Genomic DNA, 14,651 nt, shown 5'->3' with positions numbered 1-14,651 from the left:
TCTTTGTACCCTTTCTATAACTATAGATTGTCTCTTGAGGTACGGGTGCCACACAATATTACCATATTCCACTTTTGATCTAACCAATCCTTTATACAATTTAAGAAATATATCTTTAAATAGGTAAATGTTCTCTTAATTATTCTTATCATCTGGTTGGCTTTTATTATATTCTGTATATGTATGTCAAATGATTTATTATATTCTGTATATGTATGTCAAATGACAGTTTATTATCAAAAAGTATGCCAAGGTCTTTCTCACTTTGACATTTTTCAATGTCCTGTGTGGTGTCTTCTATTATCATATGGTATTTGTTTTCTTGATTTTTTATTCCCATGTGCATTACTTTACACTTTGATACGCTAAAATATAGATTCCATCTATCAGTCCAGTCCTGTAACTTATATAAGTCCTTTTTGTAGTGTAGTATTATTCTGTGCATTGCTGTAAAGTTTAGTATCATCAGCAAATATTTTGCATTTGCTTTCTATACTTTATAAGAAAAAGTATGCTTTTAAAAGATATCTCAAAACTAAATCTGGTCTAGACCACCAGAGATACATTATTGAGAGAAATCTCTTGAAGAGAATGATTAAAAATGCAAGGAAAGGGTATGAGAGAAAAGTTGCTTACCAAGCAAAGAGTAACCCTAAAAAACTTCTGGAAATACATGCAAGAAAAATTGAGGATAAACAAGTATCAACGCTTTGAAAAGGGACTCGGGTGAAATGGCAGTAACTGACTCTGAGAAAGCAGAAACACTAAATGACTTCAAGTGTATTTACTCATGAGAAAGTAGACAATCTACCCAACATGACCAAATCTCCTAAGCTAGAAGGCATAACTGTATTTACTCATGAGAAAGTAGACAATCTACCCAACATGACCAAATCTCCTAAGCTAGAAGGCATAACTCTTTCAGAGATAAGTCACCCCAACAGTGGTGGAGGCTAAGCTTAAAAATCTTTACCCCTCTAAGGCTCAGGGACCTGATAGAATTCCGGCCAAAATACTGAAGGAACTCAGTAAGGAACTATCAATTCCTTTCAGCATGCTGGTTCAACAAATCCTTAGAGACGGGAAGTATCCCAGATGACTGGAAAACTGCTGATGTTGCCATATTCAAAAAGGGCTCCAAACAAGACCCGAGTAACTATAGGCCAATCAGCCTCACCTGTGTTATATGCAAGGTACTAGAGTCAATTGTGAGGGATGTTATTGTGAGGGATGTTATTGTAACATATTTTAATGACTAAACTTTTTGCGGACTGTCAACATGGCTTTCGAAATAAAAGATCCTGCATGACCCAACTGATTCAAGCAATGGACGACTTAACTGCACTTACTGATGACAGAAAATCAATAGATATAGTGTATTTAGACTTACGTAAAGCTTTTGACTCAGTACCGCATAAAAGACTACTGATCAAATTGAAAAATTATGGAACTGATGGATCCCTCCTTGACTGGATTAAAGAGTTTCTGACTGACCGAAGACCGAGTGAAAGTGGGGTCAGCATACTCTTCGGACAAACCGGTTTTAAGTGGTATTCCACAGGGGAGCATTTTAGGCTCAGTCCTTTTTACCATATTCATCAATGACTTACCGGACGTGACATCGAGTACATGCAAAATTTTTGCTGACGATAAGATTTACGGGGACTCAAACAATTACTCTGACATCCAAAGGGACCTTGATAATGTGCAAGACTGGTCGCATAAATGGAACTTGTATTTCAATGTCCAAAAATGTAAAGTACTGCATATAGGCAAGAAAACCCCCCAAACTGACTACAAAATGAAAATGGGTGATTCAAATGAAATGATTCAAAAATGCTCATTAGAAAAAGACCTTGGTGTTACCTTCGACTGCAATCTTAGTTTTGACCCACACATACAGAAAGCGATTAGTAAAGCTAACCAAATGACGGGGTTGATAAGACGATCTTTCTCCTTTATTGATAAAGACATGTTCCTGAAGCTATACAAAGCGCTTATCAGACCACACGTGGAGTACGGTAATGTTATCTGGTACCCATTGCTTAAAAGACAATCTTCATCAGTAGAAAAGGTACAGAGAAGAGCGACTAAGATATTGCCAGAATGCAGAAACATGACTTATGATGAAAGACTAAGATACCTTGGGTTACCATCTCTAAAAGCCAGAAGGATGAGAGGAGACCTGATCCAAGCATACAAAATACTTCAAGTGGACGACATTGATTTCGACTATTTCAGTGGAGTAAATCTGACATCACAAGAGGCAATGCAGGCAAATTGTTTGTTCCGTTTTCTAACAATAACCCGAGGAAACATTCATTTGCTATCAGAGTGGGTGGCAAATAGAATTCTCTTCCGACTAACATTAAACTTACTAACACTCTTAACAGTTTTAAGAGCCTCCTTGATGCAGATGCAAATTTTAAAGATATAGAATATGACTTAGATAACTTAGACTCTCTCATACCAATCTATATGAAATTCTATATGTAACTGTAACACGCTGTGCTAAACACCTGGAAAAATACTGGCAAATCAATTGACGGAGCACAAGAAAGCCGCGAGGCTATATAAGATCCTACCTACCTACCTACCTTAATTGTATGGATCATACCTAGATATAATATACTTGTTTCGTGAATAGCGATCTTTGTTATCATTCTATAGTCAAAAAGTGTAATTTTCCATATTACCTAAACTAAATTTTACCTTGTTTAGACACACTGCTGTGGCTGCAACTGATGCAAGACAGAGCGTTAAGTCTCCTAGTAACTTAAATTACCCGGATTAAACAAACCAACGAAGGCACTGAAGACACTTCCGGCCCCGGACAGATGCTTTGTCTGCTCTGGGTATAGGTTTCAAATAATTGTTTAAAGTTTCTACAGCCATCTATATATAATTTTTAACACATTGTAACAGTCCACAAAAATGAACCAAAATACATGTAAATACATTATTTTCGGACTGGTTACACTGGTTTCTCTTGTCGAGTCTTAGCATCTTACATTTGTCCGCATTGAGTTTTAACTGTCACATTATTTGCTCAGTCCACAAGAGAATCTAGATCCTTAACAGACCCACAGTCTTCATTAGAAGACAGGAGCGTAGATCTTCGTATCGTCTGCATACACAGGCCAACAACACAGATTTTCTGCCACACCAGTAAGTAATTAATAAACAGAACAAATAAATATGGTCATAACACACTGCCTTGGGGCACTCACTTGTTACGTCTTTCCAGCCTGACATTGCACCGTTTACGTTTACTATCTGTTGCCTTCCTATCAAGAAATTGCTAATCCAGTCTTTGACATTGCCTCTGATGCCATACGTTGCAATTTTCTTCAGCAGGAATTTGTGTGGGACTGGAACTGACGTCTTGCCCCAGGATACTCCGGCAGTGTCGATGCCCCAACCTTTGACATTCGTTATGAAAGTGTCATCCTGCTGACCCACTGCCCCATTTACAAACCTACCTACCCACCTACCCTACCGGCTCTCTCTTCAGACTTTTTTCTCCCCAGACCGGTACCCACTGCCAAAAATGTCGATAATGATCAACGTCTTGACCCTGAGCATCAAATGGAAGAATTTCACCTCAGTTTAGCGTCGCTAAGATCGCTTATGCAACACAGCCCCGAGTCAGGCAACGCAGCTTTGAAGTATTAGTATCAGTATCAGTAGCTCAAGGAGGCGTCACTGCGTTAGGGGGTTAGGGGGTGCACGGGAGGGGTAGTACCTCTAGAGGGGGGGGGGGGGGGGGGGGCTTGTCACGCTCTTCCGGGAGTGGTTCGTCCTCTGTTGGTCCCCACTGGCACCCAGCTCTCACCTATGGGTCCTAGAAGCTGCTAGCATGCGGCAGCGCCCAAACCCCGGGCAACGGCTTTGACAGGTTGGCTAAACTAGGTGAGGGTAGCCGATGCGTCTCAAACCCTCGGTGAGTTAGGGCTTGTCTACCCAAGCATGTGAAGACTGGATCCGGCGGACTCTGCGGAAGAAACCATGGTTCAACGGAGAGGAAGGCGGTTGCAGCAGAGCACTGTGGAGTGCTGAGGGCAGGATGAGGCACACAGGACATCCTGGTCATCCACTGCATCCGTTTCCATCTCCAGTCGTCTTGACCTCGTCTTGCCACTGGAAACAGATGGTCTCGGACAAGAGAGTGAGGTCGACGGTGCGCAACTTCTCACTATAAACAAAGTCATCGCGCAAGTCATCAGTCATCCTTCATCCCATACCATCATTTTCCCCAAACCCTGTGGCGACAGGCGAGCGACGAAGCGACAGGTGTGGGTACACTGGCAGTCGTAGCCGCTGACCTGCACACAGGCGGCTCAGGCCATAGGGTCGTTTTTCACCGACTGGAGCAGCGGTGGAGATCGGCAGCCCCCTGAGCGACTGAGCAGCCCTCTTCAGGATAGCACTGCTCACCTCCATGGCATGAGGAAGGGGCTAGAAAAAGTGCCCTAAACATTGCCTGCTCCACACCACCCTAGTCAGCATACCGCGGCTGACGGGGACCCTACTCAAGAGGTCGACACACAAAGGAAAGAAAAGAAAACAAGGAGCACCCCACTGACCATTGCCACATGGAACTTGCGTACGCTTCTGGACAGAGGCAACTCAGCCAGGCCACAGAGACGCACAGCACTCATTGCGAGTGAATTAGCCAGGTTGTCATGTGCAACTTTTCAAATAAAAGTTATGGCCAACTCTCACGCTCTCACCTTTATCCAAACAAAAGCCTTGAATAAACAGATACAAAACATTTACTCCAAATACTTTTAACAAATCACAGACACGATACAATGCTTAACAATTAGACACCACCTGACAAAGAAGAAGTCTGTTCGCTTTCCTCTTCAGCATGAGGAATACCCAAAATTTTCCCTTCTGTCACTCTTCTATGACAGTTTGTCTTTTTTTTTTTTCCAGTAATACTCAACTTAGACGGCCACTCAAACAGGGGATGAAGTTGGGTCTCCACACAGGGAGAATGGAGTTCCCTAGACAAAAACCTAGAATCTGCAGCTAAGTTCTTGTGAACTATCCACGATTTGGGTAGGATTCCGCCGCCGCCCACCATCTCGGGGCGGAAGGGGAATCACAATAGCACTACGTTACATTATCATGGACAGTGACTCATTCACTCCCCTTAAATCCCATCATGGTTTACTGGCAAAGCAATCTGAACAAACTGAACGGTCTTCCAGTCTTTCTACGAAATATTAATTCCCGAAGTAGTTTACAAATCCACGGAAAATAATCTCACAAACAAATGTAGACTAGACCTTACTACACTGTTTCCACATTCAGAACTGGGAGAAATAGACTGATTAATTCTAGCACATTAAACAGAATACGTGAGGTAATTTGAAATTGTAAATTTAGAGTGAAAGTAATACCGAATTAGAGAATAATCAAACACTCGAGCAAAAAAACCACGTGTCAGTTTCAAGGAAACTGGTAATGTTCCAGACTAGGAAATAACTCTACGACGAAAAGGAGAGATTAACCACATGTAACGTCAGACAGTAAAAAAATTCAGGTAACAAACACATGAAGAGCAAAAGCGACTAATAATACTGATACGTATATTTTCGGACGGCTGTACAACAAATACTACAAATTACAAGATCATTTTACCAATGCAAGACTCTAAGATCAATGAATGAATACCTCAACGGTTTCTGAGCTCCAGCCAAAATACCGGCTGAGCGTCTCTCTCCATAGGACCCTGCACTTGTAGACCTGGCCAAGTGTCTTGCTCCACTGACTAATGGTGCTGGTTTTCCAAACGAAGAAAACTTTCCATAACTCACAAATCAGAAATCTGCACGTCATGCTTTCCAGTGCAACACGTGCATTCCATAGACTTCCTTAGCTACATGGAGCACGCGGGAGAGCTACAAGGAGAGGGGTCTACCATAAGTGGCAGCGTTCACACACACGCACACACACGCACACACAACCCTCCTTGTCCGTGACACAGGTACAACATCGACATCGCTGCCTTAAGTGAGACCAGACTGGCAGAAGAAGGCGAACTCTGTGAGCGAGGCGCAGGCTACACCTTCTTTTGGAGTGGTCGCGGACCTGAAGAGAGACGTGAGGCTGGAGTTGGCTTTGCAGTGAAGACAACCTTCGTTGGCAAGCTGGCTGGCCCCCGAAAGGAGTGAACGATCGCCTGATGACGATGAAACTCCCTATATGCAACGGGAAGAAGTTTACCACCATTGTCAGCGCCTACGCGTCCACCATGACCAACCCAGATGAGATCAAGGACAAGTTCTACGAGGACCTGAACGCTGTTATCACCACTGTTTCCAACGCAGACAAGCTCATCATTCTTGGTGACTTGAACGCGAGAGTTGGTTGTGACAGCACCTCCTGGGAAGGAGTGATTGGGAAGCATGGGGTTGGTAACTGTAACAGCAATGGCCAACTACTTCTCCAGACATGTGCTGAGCACGACCTTCTTATCACAAACATCATCTTCTGCCCCCCTACCAGTAACAGGACGTCATGGATGCATCCTCGCTCTGGGCATTGGCATCTCATCGACTTTGTCATCGTCAGGAAGAGGGACAGGCAGGACGTACGAGTCACGAGGGCCATGTGCGGCGCCGAGTGCTGGACAGACCACCGCCTTATCGTCTCCAAGCTCAACCTCCGCATCCAGCCCAAGAGACGGCCTCAGTGCATGAAAGCACTCAAACGCCTGAATGTCAACAAGCTGGAGCTAGGCAACATCAAGCAGAGCTTTGCTGACACCCTGGAGGAACGCCTTGAGTCCACCGTGCTGGACAACCAGAATGTGGAGGCAGCATGGGGCGCACTGCATGAGACGGTGAACAACACTGCCATGGAGTTCCTGGGGCCTTCTGTCAGGAAGCACAAAGACTGGTTTGATGAGAACTGCACTGAGATCAAGCAGCTGCTAGAAGACAAACGCCAAGCCTACAGAGCCCACATTGAAGATCCCAAGTCACAGTCAAAGACATACTGAAGAGCGCACGCAGCACCATCCAGCTGAAGCTGCGGCAGATGCAGGATTCCTGGTTGAGTAACAAAGCTGATGAGATCCAGGGCTTTGCAGACAGGAACGACATGAAGAGCTTCTATAACGGCCTGAAAGAAGTCTACGGTCCCACCACCTCCGGATCTGCTCCACTCCTCAGTGCTGATGGTTCTACCCTGATCACTGACAAGGACGGGATCCTTGAGAGATGGGCTGAACACTTAGACAGTGTACTGAACCGCCCCTCCACCATCAATGATGAAGCCATCGACCGACTCCCCCAGGTGCCAGTCAGTGAGTCGTTGGATGCCATTCCAACTTTGGAGGAGACCCAGAAAGCTATCCGTCTGCTATCCAATGGCAAAGCCCCTGGCTCAGACTCCATTCCAGCTGAGGTCTACAAAGAAGGTGGTATGACGCTGACTGAGAAGCTTCATCAGCTGTTCCAGCTCATCTGGCAGCATGAGGCAGTTCCACAGGACTTCAAAGACGCTTCCATCATACACCTGTACAAGCGCAAAGGAAATCGTCAGGCCTGTGACAACAGTCGTGGAATATCCCTGCTGTCCGTCGCAGGCAAGACTCTGGCCAGAGTGCTACTCAACCGTGTCATAGCGCACCTTGAGCAAGGTCTCCTACCAGAGAACCAGTGTGGCTTCCGGAAAGAACGCGGGACTATCGACATGGTGTTTGCTGCCAGGCAGCTCTAGGAGAAGTGTCAAGAACAGAATGCATCCTTTACTCCACCTATGTCGATCTGACCAAGGCCTTCGATACTATTAGCAGAGATGGCCTTTGGAGAATCATGGCGAAGTACGGATGTCCCAGAAAGTTCATCACCATCATACGGCAACTACACGATGGGATGCTGGCCCGAGTCCAAGACAACAGAGAGACTTCAGAACCATTCCCTGTCTCCAACGGAGTCAAGCAAGGGTGTGTTCTTGCCCCCACCCTGTTCAGTCTCATGTTTTCAGCAATGCTGACAGATGCCTTCAGAGACGCTGACGTAGGCATTGGCATCAGGTACCGCACAGATGGCTCACTCTTTAACCTCAGGAGGCTTCAAGCAAAAACCAAGGTGAGGACAGACACCGTCAACGACTTCCTGTTTGCTGATGACTGCGCTCTCAACGCTGCCTCCGAAGCTGACATGCAACACAGTGTCGACAAGTTCTCTGCTGCCTGTGACAACTTTGGCCTCACAATCAGCACAAAGAAGACTGAGGTGATGCACCAGCCAGCTCCAGGAAAGCCTTACGTTGAACCAAACATCTTCATCAACGGGCAACGACTGAACGCGGTGGACAAGTTCACATACCTGGGCAGTACACTCTCTCGCACAGTTGTCATCGACGACGAGGTGAATGCCAGACTCGCCAAAGCCAGCGCTGCCTTCAGCAGACTCCATAAGAACGTTTGGAACAGGAGAGGCATCACCCTGGAGACGAAGCTCAAAGTATACAAGGCCATAGTTCTCACCACACTGCTCTATGGATGTGAATCATGGACGGTCTACAAACGCCACGCCAAAAAGCTGAACCACTTCCACACCACCAGCCTCAGAAAACTTCTCAGCATAAAGTGGCAAGAGAAGATCCCTGATCTGACACAGAGGTGCTCACTCGTGCAAACTTGCTCACCATCTACACCATCTTGATACAGGCCCAGCTGCGCTGGGCAGGCCATGTAGTTCGCATGCCAGACCACCGGCTCCCCAAGAAAATGCAGTGCGGCGAACTCCAACATGGCAAACGCTCCCATGGAGGCCAAAAGAAGCGCTTCAAAGACACTCTTAAAAGCTTCTCTGAAGGCCTTCAGCATCAGCCACGACACATGGGAGCTGAATGCAATGGACAGACCAAAGTGGCGTTCAGCTGTCCACAAAGGCGCCAAATCCTGTGAGGCCAACAGAATCGCTGCAGCAGAGCAACGCAGACAGGCCAGGAAAAGCAGTGCCAGCAAGTCCCCGACAGCCGCCACCATTCCCTGTCCACACTGCGTCAGAACCTTCCGGGCGCGGATTGGCCTGACCAGTCATCTGCGCACCCACAGAGCCCAACCCACCCACCCCCAGGATGACTAGATGGTCCTCGTCGATCCCGACGGACGAACCACACACACTGCGTTCGGACAAATCCATATACGCTACACCACATCTGCCAAGCAGATGCCTGACCAGCAGCGTAACCCAACGCGCTTAGTCAGGCCTTGAGAAAAAAATAATAAATAAAATTCACACACACACACAAAATAAATAAATAAAAGAAAAAGAAATAAGTAAATAAATAAATAAATAATAGATAAATACATAAAAAAAAGAACTACTACTACTACTACTAATATTTATAAGGCGCAAAAACGTGAGTCAACTACAAGCGAACCAAAAAAAAGAAAGAAAAAAAAACCCCATAAATAAAATAAAATACATAAAAAAGAAAAGAAAAAAGACAACAATGATGATAAATAAGCTTTGAAACACACACACACACACACACACACACACACAAACGAACGGCAAACTAAACGAAACAAAATGAAAACAAAAAACGGGGCATGAGATTACTGATATAAAGTTTCCAAGTAGACCCTCTTCCCTTTGTCGGAAAAATACTGTAGAGGAATGTTCGCCATGAATATTTCAGTATCGATCCAGTTGTAACCTCGATCATAGAATCAGCAAAACTTGAAGCGTCGAACGGATAAAAAAAAAAAGCGTAGAGGCCTAACCATTGACATTTCAGTGTCAAACCTCATCCATAGATTTACGCAGAACTTTGATTTTTAGCTTATTTCATGAGTGGAAACGCAACCTTATTTAGAACTACACTCACGTCATGTCAGTGCCACAAATCAGTGACGTAAATCTGAAGATAACATTTCAACATCATTGTTCTCACGATGTTTTGATTCTTCCCAGAATTTTTCGCGAAAGACTATTAGTTTGTTCCCAAGCTGTAGAATCCAACCAGATTATAATTTGGATACAAAAAAAGAACGAAAGTAAGTTTTATGTTTTGTCTGCATTTCGTTACGCACTGACTACTAATAAGAATTTGTTCTAGATCTGGAACTTTTATTAATCAATGAATAAATATATATAATAGTAGTGTAGGGACTGGCATTTGACTGCTAAGGCCTCACGGCTTTTTTTTTCTTTTTTTTTTGTTTTGTTGTAATGTCCCCCTCAGAATCTGTCTCCTTTTATTTGTGGGGTACACATACGTTTTCATTTACTGTAATTCGTTCGTCAAAGTCGATAATTTTTTCTTTTAAATCGATGTTCATCTCAAGGAGATTTTTGAATACATTGGTAGTTTGTGCAATTTTAGTTTCAGTAGGTAGTGCATTCCATATTTGTGCAATTCTATTAGCAAATGAATTTTTCCTTAGGTTAGTATTACAGTGCTCTTAACAAATTTTCATCACTGAATTTCTTGTACTCTCATGATAATCTGACATTCTAAAAAATATTATTCACATTGACTTCATTATAGCAATATAACATTTTGTAAGTTTCTGTTAAATCTCCTCTTAGCCGTCTACCCTTTAGTGAATGCAGATTTAAGTATGTAAGTCTCTGTTCAAGTTAATAGCTCATAGATTTGCGTTCTTTTAATAACTTAGTTGCTCTTCTTTGTACCCTTTCTATAGCTATAGATTGTCTCTTGAGCCATTTGAGGTATGGGTGTCACACAATATTACCATATTCTGTTTGTGATCAAACCAATGTTTTATATAGTTAAACCTTCGCTGGCTGTCGCTTTTGACTACACACGGAAACTCATGTGGGTCGTCCACGACCCATACCGCTGTCGCTTTTGACTACTGACACGGACTGAAGCTCATGTGGGTCGTCCACGACCCATACCTTTTAGAGGCAAAAACCTGTATATTCCTCCAAAGCTTGTGTCGGTCGTGCACGACCCATATTTTGAAAAGAGACAAAAATCTGTATATTCCTCCACAGCTTATAACAAAATATAGAAAAGGAAAACATATCGTAACAACTGATTACACACACATGCGCTCGCACGCGCACACACAGACCCACACAAACACATACACTCAGAAGAAACACATGCTCACGCATTCACACACACACACACGCACACACAACTGATCACACACACAAACGCATAACACCACATGCACATACATATACAAACCCTACTTATGCACACAGAGATAGATAGATAGAGAGAAAGACAGACAGACAGACAGCGAGACAGAGAGAGAGACTGAGAGAAAGAGATGACTCATAGCATCCTATACACGCACAATCCAAGATATTCAGTCACACAGGTACATGCTGTTAGAGAAAGGGACGGAAGGGGGTTATAGCTGAAGACAGGCGAAAGGGGCGGGGCGGGGAGGAGGGGACGGGGGGGGTTCCGGGGGGGGGGGGGGTGTAGTGGGAGAGTAGTGGGGTAGTGAGGCTATTGAAAGTAAACTTCTTTATTTTCCTTCACTAATTGCAAATTAAACCTTCTGAAATCACTATTAAAAAAGTATGGGTCGTGCATGCCCCACACGAGCTTTCAAGGGGTGACCACGTTTTTTCCTCTTTAAAAAGCATGGGTCATACACGACCCACACAAGCGTCCGTGTGTAGCTAAAACGCCAACTTTAATTACTCATTAACTAATTAATCATTTTTTTTCTTCATTTATTGGCAAATGTTGGCCTTTTAGGTGTAGGAAGCATTTCTGAAATTTCGTAGAAAAATATTAAGAATTGGCTGAGATGTTTGCGTTTTTCTACCCACCCTTCTGGGTCGTGTACGACCCACGATAGCCAGCGAAGGTTAAGGAATATATCTTTATCTAAATAGTTAATATTCTCTTAATTACTCCTATCATCCAGAGAAAAGTGTAACACTTCATTTTTCAGAGCAATGTTTTTGTTTTGTTGTTTATGTGTAAATGACTTGCCTGTGAAGTATAAACATCCCCCCCCCCCAGACCCCCCAAAAATCTTCTTTTTTTTTTTTTTTTTTTTTTACTACTCACATCACGTAGAATCACGGCATAAAATGTCCATGTTGAAAAGAAATGACTGATCCACACAAAAACAGAAGAATCGTTTGTTTAAAAAAACAACAACAACAAACAAACAAACAAAAAAACCCAACAAACAAAAAAACAACAAAAAACAAACAAACAGAGAAATCATCCTTTTTCCGAGGGATCCTTATCTGTAGAAAATATCTTTAATAGTTATTCAGTATTCTCCTCGAATTTCAGAAATGTTTGATTTAGAGCCCACGCAGTTGAGTTTGTGTCTTCCTTTGACCCGCATGTTTTCATACTAGATACTTCACAGTGTTTGATAACGCTTAAGCTTCCAGTTAGTCAACATCTTTAGCCCCCTAACTTAGTATATCGTTTTATCTATCTTTCACCCTCACACACACACACACACACACACACACACACACAGGTAAAAGAAGTAAAAAAACAAAACAAAACAAACAACCCCCCCCCCCCCCCCAACAAAACAAGAAGACCACAAGACCCATCATTTACCTTTCTTGTTTTTACTATGGCAAATTTATGCCTGTTTAGGCTCCCTCAAATCTGTGACCAAAACAAAACAAAACAACAGCAACAACAAAAATCACAGAGAAAGAAGCTTGGGAAAAGGAGGGGTAAATGATAGGGCGAGGGAAAGGGGGTGATGAGAGGACGGAAGAGGGGGTGGGGGTGTAAGATTGGGGGTTTGGGGCAGTCTGTACATGGACGATCCGTATTTGTGTGTGTGTGTGTGTGTGTGTGTGTGTGTGTGTGTGTGTGTGTGTGTGCTGGTATGTTTTCAACGTGGATTAAGTGTATTATTGTACACTCAGGGTATAGATACAGTATTTTGATACACGCTGTCATAATGCTCGCACGGGTATCAGAGCACGCACGTGCGTGTGTATGTATATGTTTGTGCATGTGCATGTATGCGAGTTATCTGTATCTTTATTTACTGAGAGAGATGAGTGTGCAAAATATATTATATGTAAGCTGTACATATGCTCAGCCGCTGGAATCAAGTCGATGCCATCATCAAAGGCAGAGGAGGCGATGCGAGAGTGGTTGGCTTTTCCTCACCTCCCTATGCACCTCTACGTCTGGCTCCTTTACGCTGCTGGGCAAAATCAGGATGATGGTAATGCTGATAATGATTGCAAATAAAACCAGTCGTTGAAAAAAAAAGGACATAAGCCTCACTCTTGACATTTACACACATTACACACTCAGTCTCACACAAACACAGGAGCGCGCGCACACACACAAACACATCTTCTCTCACGCACACACTCACTGTCACGCACACACACACACACACACACACACACACTGGCACACACACACACACACTCACTGTCACTGGCACGCGCGGACACACACACACACACACACACACACACACACGGACCTTTTACTTCATGGCATCCTGGTTTAACCACTCCGGCTAACGAAGGGATGAACTCCAAATAGCACCAGCTCCTGCACCAGCTTTACCTTTATTTTTGTCATGCCAGACTTTGACACAAGCTTACAGTTGGGCCAAACAGCAATGTAAGAGCTGTTTTCTCCACTGCAATGGGAATTCATTCACGGCCTCGTCTTTTGTGAAGGACCATGACTCAAACTAGGAGGCGATATTGCACTGGCTCTTAGTGCTGCAGACTTCTGAGCTGCTTGGCATTTTGGGACCATCCCAACGCCGACTGTCCGAAAGCCCGACAGAGTGGGAGCTTCGACAAAATACTCTCCACTGCAATTAAATCATAGCACAAGTTGTCCGGACAGCAGTTGCCTCCTTTGTTGTTTTGATGGTCATAGTCGGACACAGCTATCATACACACTTTGATCCAAGACTACTCTTAGAAATCAAAATGAGATATTGTTGGCTCCCTTTTGAAAGTCATCATAAATGTGGCCTGGGCAAGTAACCATTGCAGGCAAGGAATTCTAGATCGGGACGGTCAGAGGGAAAAGATGCTAGTTTTTGTCAGTTGAGGTCTGCCTGGATTTATTCAGTCAAGAATCTTTTGATCTGGTACAGTTGGCGCCAGTAAGGAGGTAGCCTGCTAGTCTGTCTGTCTCTCCCCTGAGTTTTTCTTAAGAGCTCTCTGTGTGTGGTGTGCGTGTGTGAGATAGAGAGAGAGAGAGAGAGCAATGACCTTTGCTCACTGACATAAACGTGAGTCACGTGCCGAGTTCATCTTCTGAATCTCTCTCCCTCTCTCTCAGTGTGTGTGTGTGTGTGTGTGTGTGTGTGTGTGCTGAGTTAATCTTCAAAAACTGTGCGTCTCCTCTGTGCTTGTCAGTCTGTCTGTCTGTCAGTCTCTCTCTCTCTGACCGGTCAAGACCGGTGTGTAAAAGATTGCTCCCTGCCAGCAGTGTTCCCCGGAAACCAGTCACCGCAGCAGAGCACGGCACCGGCTGGAGACGATTCAGCCCCAAGGAACCAAACATCAGATACGAACGATGGTAAACTGCGGTTAGGGCCGAAGTACAAGTTTTGCCAAATCATTCACCTTGTTCTTCAGAGAATGATGTTCCATAAGAATCTAAACATTGCAATTGATATAAGATGGGTGAAATACTGGTTACGACTTGTGCAACTG

The sequence above is a fragment of the Babylonia areolata genome, chromosome 8 (genome assembly GCF_041734735.1).
Source record: "Babylonia areolata isolate BAREFJ2019XMU chromosome 8, ASM4173473v1, whole genome shotgun sequence".
Lineage (NCBI taxonomy): Eukaryota > Metazoa > Mollusca > Gastropoda > Neogastropoda > Buccinidae > Babylonia > Babylonia areolata.
Note: the sequence above shows the minus strand (reverse complement) of the source record.